Consider the following 9,954-nt stretch of genomic DNA (forward strand, 5'->3'; position numbering starts at 1 on the left):
GGAAAAATTTGATCTCACAGGAAATGTTCCACCACGATACCCCACAGTTAAAAGGAGACACTCAGAGAGATGCCAATAAAACTATAGCAGCCTTATTTCAACAGCCGCACACCAGAAAAGGTTATTGTTTTGTACAGAGTAGATCATGGTCACATCCTGAACTTTAAATAGACTTTATCTATCTATTTCCTAGAGTTTCTTAAAAACAAAACACCATCCCCCAAAAAAAACCAAAACCAAAACCAAATCCTTTTGCATGTGTAAATGCTTACATAGCATCCGAATACAAGTAATTAAAAACTAAGCAGCACATTTTTTTTATTTGGATATATGCAGACCAGAAGCCTAGAATCATGGAAATACTGCCATTAATTCCTGCTCATGCTAGCTATTTTTTTCCTTCTTGCACACTGCACATTTTAATTTTTTTTAACACTTGTCTTCACACTTAAGCACATTAATGAAAACTTGAGAGAACGTTACCTACATGGAAAACAGTAAATTAGGTCTATACTTTCTTGGCATAATGTGCTTGGTTTAAAAAACAGTATTAATAGATGTAATCTATTTTGCTATATGCTAACAGTAGAGACTCACAAGCATTACAAATCTATTGCATTTATTCAGTGAGAAGCACATATCAGTATCATTTTATAGGACCAGAAAATTTTATGAAATTCACAGTTTCAGGTGAATTTTGGTGCTTTCTCCAAATTTCAGGGAATGGAAGTTTGTAGTATATAGTATGCAAGTAGGCAGTATTTTCAATTGAAAATCTATAAGAATGTGATGACAAATCATAACTTCTGACCATTTAAAATACATGCTGCATACTATCTTGCATACTGGTAAGACAAGTGATGAGTGGAGCAACTGTGGTAAGACCTACAATGTTCTAAAGGACTGGTACCGATAACCAGAGACACAAAGGTAACTACCACAAAAAATGCTGATGAGCCGTACAGACTGATACTATTGCATATGCACGCCATTGATGCTTTCAATACACCTGTTTTCACAAGAGACTAAATATTTTTAGATTACAGACTCTCCCAGAAAACTCTTTGTTTTCTTATACTAACCAGTGCAGTGGGAACACTTACTACTCTTCGACACACATATTACCAAACAGAGGGCACTGGCCTGCTTTACCAACCCTCATATAAAGGATTATACTGAACCATGTTATTGACTGGTCTCTGTATTTTCCCATGTTTAGTCTTTACTTGATTGTTTCCAGTGATTCCTTTTACTTGCCATTTACTGTCTTTATTTTCTCGTGGTACCATTTCTTTTTCTTTTCTTTCTTCCACAATTTTTACCTCTTTCCATCTCATCCCACAGTATTTTCATCTGCACATTTCACAGATAACTCAAATTATAGACATTACTCCTGTGAGTTAAAGATTAACTTACACTTTCTTGACACAGATTTTGGTGGAAAAAAGATGACTGAAATCTTCCAGAGAGGACATAATGAATTCTGAACATCAGTTTTTGTATGCTCTGTGCATGTTCTTGCTTCTCAGTGGAAGACCAAGAGTTATTTCTCAGTGTCAAAGCAAATTTCTTCACACCACTGAATATTATCAATCTCGCTTAAAATTGCTGGTGACACCTTGACTTGTTTATCATAGTCTAAGAAATGATGGTAACTTTTAATTTTTAAACTATATTACACAATTTGAAAATGATTTAGACTTTTTTGTTATACAGTTTCACGAGCTTACAACAGCAAAATGCAAGACGTGGAACTCGGTGAGAAATTAAAGTCCTGTGAAAGAAAAATTTATGAGTTCTCTTCTTTTCAGCTATAAATCGTACTGTGTGAAAAGGCAGAATACGGTGTATACCACATATACATCCCCAGACAGGTGGATGTTGTGCAAAGGCGTACGTATTCCAAGTGGGAGTACACCTACCCCAGCTCCCATAACTCACCCACTTTGGTTAACAGCACACACCTGATGGCTGACATGGGAACAAGTGGCAGACCAGAACTGACTCTTTGCCATCAGAATTCAATTAAACATTCCTGGAGCTTCAAGTCATTTTTGTAATAAATGTTCAACTGTTTATTCCACAGAGAAGAGCACCATGAGGAGCAAAAGCACCCCTCACGCAGAACAGAACATCTTGTAGTTTGCTCATTTGTTTATTCACTTTGGAGAGATAAGGAGCTGGGAAGTCAAATCTCCTCAAGCAGGGAGTCAAAGAACTTGAAACAGAGTCTCATAATTTGACTTGGTTGAGGACTCCTGAGGCAGAAAACTGACAACTACACTTCTGACAAATTATGTGATGCCAGGCCCAGAATTAGATCTTTTCCTTCTTCTTTTCTGACTTCAATTTCATACCATTCTGTAAATTTAGGGTGACTATGAATAGCCTTAGTAAGACCAAAAACACATTTTTCAGAACACGTGCCTTTCACTTAATTTTCTCCCTCACTTCAAATACCATGTTGGCCGATCATTTTAAAACTTTTGATATGAGCAATGAATAGGCAAATAATATCATTGGAATAAGAGGAAATTTAATAATCATGTCTTTTATTGATGGACAGGTGCCTCAGGTATTTTTTTTTTTCTGATCAGATATAGTTGTACTACTAGTTAATGTAAGAAATAATAATTTAATGCTTATGTTATAGGTATAAATTTAAAGGTTCCTGTATATTCTGCAAAAGAAAAAAAATATTGGAAGGAACTGAAACAAACCCTTACTTCTAAATAGGATTTCAGTCTGTCTAAGCTATCCCTCGCACCCTGAATATTGGTGACAATAACTGAAGATAAACATTGCACTATCGCTTACACCTCAAGTTTACTAGTATTTCATAAGCATTTGGTGTCAGGCCTGAGTTTCTCCTCACCAAAAAGCTGTCTCCAATGCCTATACATTGAAAATGCATTTAAATATCCTCTGTGATGAACTAATGGGAGCCAGGCAGCAGCTCAGCTCCTGTTGCAGGGTGAATCTATGAGTGTCACATTTTTTGCCATGTGAATATATCTGCAACTACTGACACAGAGATTATGCCCGGAGTATTTATCTTCATTTAAGTGTTTTGAAAACTCTTTGTACAAACAGCATCTAACATTCCTTACATAAGATGATTCCTTAAAGAGTTTTATTAGCTGTAACAGGGAAGAATAACCAGGTAACTATACACACCAATCAACAGAAAGATAATAAAAACTGATTAATAAAACTGAAAAGAGGATGTTCGTAGCAAGAGTTCAAATGTTTGTTATCTTTTCTCGATAGAGCGCAGCCTCAAAACAGTAACAGCAGGCAACAACAACAGCAAGCAGCAATAAATACCATTTAACTTAAATCCATGGAAAATAAACCAAAGTTTTCTTGTCTCATTCCATCTCACCCTCTCTGACTCTGTAGCTGTTTTCATCAGCTTTGTGCAGCCCTGAACAGAAGCCAGTTAACTACCATAATGTCTAATTACCTACCAGGTTCTTGTTTAAAATAAGACGTATTAACATGTCTACTACACTTTGTGGAATTTCATAGCCAACACGATCATAGATAAACTGAAATATTGCAGTTATAAGCTACACACTTTCATGAGGAAGATTTAAAAGAACTCCATGGTACAACCATTCAGCACTGCACTTCCTATTGGAAAGATGGTTTCCATGATCTTTAAAAAAGTGTATGTATTTACCATGTGTACTAAAATGGAAAACTAATCAGTATTTGTATTCAGGGAGACCATAACTGACCAACACTTGATTTTGCAAGTAAGGAACACGATCCAACACCTTTTTTTCAGGAAAATAAGCTCCTTCAATAGACAGGACTACAACACTCTATACAAACCATGTACTACGCAATGACCTGTTGTCATATATTATTATAATATATGATCAAATATTTCAATTCTACACTTAATTTGCCACATAGACAATGTTGATACTGTAACAATGGTCTTCATTTGTGTATTCTGGACTTGAAAAATATCTTTAGCAACAGCCCATAAAATACGGGTTGAAATCATATCACTCAAATGTCTTTCCCTGCTCTATCCCCCTGCCAGCCACCTTTAATCTTCTTTGCTGCAATAGGATTTGATGATAGAAACTTATTAAATCACCAAGCCCATGACTTCTTTGTCTTGACAGCAGAACGGACTAAATGACCTTGGCTAATTTCAGCAAGCCACATCACCCACTATTAAGCCAAAAAGATGAGAATGAGAATAACATATAAGAAAAGGGATATTTGGATGGTGAAATGAGGAGATACAATAAAACCAAACAAGCCAAAATAGGCTTTTGCCCAGACAAATTTAGTTACTTTCTAGCAGCTCTGTTCCGAAGCAAAAATACCTATGATTGTCCTATTTTACTGCCTACACCTTTTTCTCTTTTCTGTCTTATAACCACAAGTAAAAATCTTGATGCAAACGCAGAGCAGTTGCAGAGGGAATAATTTTGAATGTTACCTGATGGTTTCAGCAGCCCCACTGGTATGTCAGGAGCACTGTGAGATTTCCTGGGGCTTCAAAGATTCAGTAACCTGATGTGACATTTTGTACATCACAGTCTTAATGGATGACTGATTTAAAGCTTCTCAGAATAAACCAAGTGAGTTTACAAGGATTTCTTTTGCAGGTGTGCACTACTTCTACAAAAGGTCTCATGAGGAAATGGTGGGAAAATTTGTAATTCTAGACTATCTATGGTTTTCTTAATAACCTTGTTAAACAACTTAATAAGAAAAAAAAAATTAACACTAGGATCTAAATGTAGCTTCGTATCTTTCAGTTTTATAATTTTGCATCACTCTTGAAAGGCCTGGGCATTCCAAAAACTCTGAGGTTTGCTTTATTCACTATGGAAAATACTACTTAAAATTTCCCAGTGTTCCAGCTGTAAAAGGTACAAACCAAAAGCATGATTCCGTAATATCAGCATTTATCTTTGTCTTATGATAACAACTCATTCAAAAAGCCTAAACAGAAAAATAATACTCTGATTATAGGCTTCTACAAGCATAACAATTATTTGCCAAATCTTCTGTATGTGTGTTCTGCAGTTGCTTAATACTAAATGATCCAGAGTTTGCCTTTGTATATTTTATTGACTAGAAGTTATCTTTCAGATCACAGCTAACAAAGACCCAAACAATCTGAACTTTTAGAAGGATTCTGTGAGATCTTTTATGTTCAGTCACAATTTCAATTTTAAGCCAAGACATGCAGAATATTTGCTCTAGTTTTTTTTCAGTATTCCTCTAGTATATCTGGAATATCCAAATTTTAGCCTAACTACTCCTGAATCTATTAATAACAATATATTCCTTAAGTTTGTTAAGTGAAAAAGGACATCTCTGTATTCCGTAAAAGCTTTATTTTTCTATAGCTCTAACTCAAAAGACAGACCACAAACTAATTTTGGCCTATCACCTTAAATTTTTTGCTGTATATAAAGTACTGATTTATAAAACTGTACAGATCTTATCTGCAGCCCTACAAAAAAACTTTTCTAAGATTCACGGGAATCTGATTGTAATTCCTTCAAAATTATCTTCAGGATATATCTAATTCTCTACCTACTTAAGGCCAGGCTACTCCATCTAATCTGTGACAGATATTTATCAAAGCTGTTCCTAAAGCCTTAATTAAAAAAACAAAAACGGTGGTGGAGGGGGGGGGCGGAATTTTAACCTTCAACAGACCACAAAATCAGAGGCTGGTGCAAGCTGTAGCTACATGGCATCTGCTAGAACTGACCACAGGCGGTCCCAGTTCAATACTGTCTATGCCACCGACCAGCCCACCAAGGGCTCGCCGGTATGGTACTGGGGTGAGCTGTGGGAAGGCAAGACTTAGAGCTACACAGCTCAGCTTGGCATAGTTCAGTTCCTCCCTCGTGGCAAAAGACTTCTCAGTTCATCGCGTGGCTGAGCTTTAAAAGTGGTTAAAAATGCAAGTGAAACAAAGGCCTGGCTCCCAGAAGAAACCTGAATAACTGTGTTAAAGAAGCTTAATTGTCAAAGCCAGCTCTGGATCAGTCTTCTACAAGGCCTACTCAAGCTTGGGTCTAGTTTTGGCATCACTTAATTTTATCTGAGCCTTATCAAGACTCCAAATAGCTGATGGGCTCAAATTCCCCCATTCAGCACGACTGGATCATGGTGAAACTATCTGCTGAATAGGAGGGGTTGGTATATACTTCGATCCCTTGCTTATTCAGCCTCATTAAAACATTCTTTAATTAGTCAAAAAATAGCAAAGAATCCAAAAGGACCAAATACAAAAGTCTAATCACTATAATAGGATGTGAGTTCCAGTTAACTATGTGCCCCTTCTCCTCTGAAGGACATTGAAACACATAATGTGAAACAACCATACATAATAAAACATGTTTTATTTCATATTGCCACAACCCCTCCTGAATTTATGCATTACATTCACTAGCAAAAATGCATATGTGCCTGAAATAAAAGATGATGAGGCAGGAATGTCATTGTGTTTACTCCTATTTCCTTGAAATTTCACACACATTACCATTTCACACTGCAGATACGATCATATTTTTACTTGCCAGGGAAAGGTGCAGGCCTGACTATATCTCCAATAGATCATAATATAATGAATTAACATAAGAATGTTAAATTTAGAGAAAGAAATTAGAATAGTTCCAGTTACTGAATTCTTATACTCCATTACTACTTCAGCCTTAACAGAAGTTTTCACTGTGGTGGACTTGTGACCTGTACACTGAAATGGTTTTTGACATGGTCACCGCACCACCCCCAACCCCCACACACACCCCACCCCCCCATTCCATATCATAACTTATCTTCCTGGTGCAGAGCATGACTTCTTTTCACAACACTACCAGTGTCACTAGCAATACATTATTTATTTTAACGCTCAGCTCTGTGACCAGCTGAGTTGCCTGCACTGAAGTATTTAAAACTGCTTTTATTTTCCTCAATCAACAATTACATATGAGTAACATCAATTAAAGAGGAACATACTTAGAATGCCCTTTTTTGTTAATAATATAAAGAAAAAGCTAACTATTTGGCTAGGTTTCTTAAGCACCTTTAAGCTTTTGGCCACGCAGATGATCTAAACTTATGACTTGAATATTCAGGACTTAGAAAGTACAACAGCATGACTCAATGGTTACCCATGCATTGCTCTGATACATAAACAGAGAGAGACAGAGACTAATTACAACCATACTGCATTCATACCAGATATCAAATATATAGGAATGTATCTTAACGACACATTAGTGGTACCTGTTAGTATCAAACTCCATGATCATCATGTAAAATTTTTAGTTTCTATATGCTTTGGCTTTGTTAATAGATATGTGACCACAAATAATTAAGAAGAACTCCCTCTAATAAGCAAGTCAAAATATTTAATGGCTACAAAAAAGCAGTATTAACGAGCTGTTAACCATTTACTAGGTCAGAAACTGGGAGGCAACTTTAAATTCTTAATAAAATACAACATAATACAACTTCATGTTCTGGGGTGTTCAGACCAAAAATTTGTTTAGTAGATTTTACTAAATTGTAAGGTAGTTTATGAAAGCAGACATTAATTTTACCATTGGAAAGTATTCATATACACATATGATAATAATGAAAGCTGTGGGAATCAACATGAACCTTACAAGGTATATTTGAGCATAAATTGAAAGGGCACGAATAAAGATTAGGTATTTTAAGTGCTATGACATTTCAAAGTACAGGCTACATATACAAAATGCTACATATGAAAAATATCCCATATTTAATTTACACTAAAATAGGATTTTATTTTTAGCCTATGTATTTTCTGATTCCAATTATCTCCTACTTTGAAGAGTTAAAATACAATAAAAATGGAAGAGACTTATAAAACAGCTATTATTCAGCACTGGAAGTTTTTAATCCTCTGCCATTTAGTCCAGAATAATTTATAAAAATATATGACTTATCGAGGAATATATATTTAAGTTGTGCATAACTGATCAATACTGCTCTCTGATAAACACCTGCAACACATCAGAAAGCTTCAGTATGGGTCAAATACTGCTTTGACCAATTGAACTTCTAGGGTTTTTCGGATACAGGGACCAGTGCTAAAATCAATAAGCTGACACAAATTTTGATTTTGTGTAATGCTCATTGAAAAGGACTACACAAAATTAGAGCCTTCAAGAAAAGAAATTATTCCCATCACTGTGAATAAGAACTATCTATCATATACTTTATGACAGGCTGTATCCTCACCTGATTATATAAAAATAACTATTTGTAGTTTTGGGAAGTCAGCAGTATTACACTGATTAATTTCTGCTGGCATTTTTTTTTTTCTTTTTTTCTTTTTTCTTTATCCAGCTGGCTTATTTTTGGTGCAAGGTTAGATTTTACAATGACAGTTCTCGAAATCTGTCCAGATGAACTTCTAAATTCTAACTGAACTCTCTGAACTATACCATTAACTGTATCTTTTATTGTATATTGTCACATCGGATTGTAGCAGAAGTCCAAGGACCTGTCCCTGAGCTTCTGGTTTTGAACATGAGATCTGTTGAGGATCATGAACAATTACTTGCCTAGCAGTAAAGTGAAAATACTACTGAGTGAAAATAACTGACATGTTAATGACTCGTGGTATCCACAATTTGAGCCCAGTATGACAGCCCTATAACCATCCACAAGGCACAGCTTAAGTAGAGCTGAGACACACACACAGAGTAGAGCTGAGATTAAAAAAGTGGACCTCCACCAATTTCTATTTAAGATTTCTCATTGTCAGAAATTTGGTTACTACACTTTTAAACAATAGATGATTAGAATAAAATCTCTACAAAAACAAGCCTTCCATGCAGAAAAATGCTCATACCAAATCTGATGTATTTGCCAGTGTTTTTCCCTGGCTCTTTTTGTTTAAACAAAAGTTATAAGGAAAAAAAAAAAACCTATCTGGCTAACTGCACTGCCCAGCCTTTGCTCCCTAGAAAAGAGCTTTGTCATCTTTCTTTTGCTATAACCATTTTGATCATACAGGCTTAGTAATTATTAAAGTCTGAAAACCTGTATGTGTGTTAGTTGCATTTTCTTCACACAAAATTAACTTGAAACATATAACAAAATATGCCTCTATCCATTCACTTCTGTGTGTATATATATGCGTACATATTCCCAAGAAGAAGAAAGTTCTGGTTCTCCTTGAACTCAAAAAGAAAATACAGTAGAAGATTTTGGGTTAAAGCATGTTTTTCCTCAGCAAATTTACTTACCCCGGCAATGTACTCCTTCGTCATACCCATCAGAACAGTCATAAACACCGTTGCAGAGCTGAGACAAGTGAATGCATTTGTTTGTACCGATGCATCTAACATAATTTGGGGTGCACCTGAAATCTGCTTCCTCAGGACCTAAAAAACAAAGAGAAAATCTCTTATATATATTTTTATATCTACAACAAGGCAAAGAAAGTTCAATATTGCATTTTCATTTCAAAGCTATGGGCAACACTCCATGTATTAGTCCATTTTGCAGATTATAGTGCATTATTATCACTGTATTTAGGATAATTAAAATCAGGAAATGACTACTGCAATCAAAAAGAAATCAATGGGTCTGAGGATTACTTCCCAAAACACACGTTTTACAGATAGTAAAATTAGGCTTTGCAAAGATTAAAAAGTATCATAAGATTTTCAATTGCCATGAGATTATCATATCAAGACCCATATCAAGAGTAATAGGTATCAGTATTTATGTTCATCATTGTGTTATATAGATAATTGTAGACATTTATGAAATTTTACATAAATGTTACGTATTTATTGCTGCATTAGATCAGAGAAACTGTTCCTTCAGCCCCAGAGTCTGACTCTGGAAACTGCAGGGTACAAGATGGTAGGGAGAGGATAAGGATGCTGTGATTGCTCCCTTTGGGATCCCACCCCAGCT

The 9,954-nt window shown here is 35.5% G+C and overlaps 1 protein-coding gene across 1 annotated transcript in view; it reads right to left on the reverse strand.

The window, feature by feature from the left end:
- LRP1B (LDL receptor related protein 1B) overlaps nucleotides 1–9,405 on the reverse strand; it is a 471,012-nt gene extending 461,607 nt beyond the window's left edge. Inside the window, exon 1 of the mRNA XM_027793849.2 lies at nucleotides 9,276–9,405. The gene's annotated coding sequence lies outside the window, so the exon portion shown is untranslated. The remainder of the gene's footprint in view (nucleotides 1–9,275) is intronic.
- Between the last annotated feature and the right edge of the window lie 549 nt (nucleotides 9,406–9,954).

Source organism: Falco peregrinus, chromosome 8, assembly GCF_023634155.1.
Source record: "Falco peregrinus isolate bFalPer1 chromosome 8, bFalPer1.pri, whole genome shotgun sequence".
NCBI classification, from domain to species: Eukaryota; Metazoa; Chordata; class Aves; order Falconiformes; family Falconidae; genus Falco; species Falco peregrinus.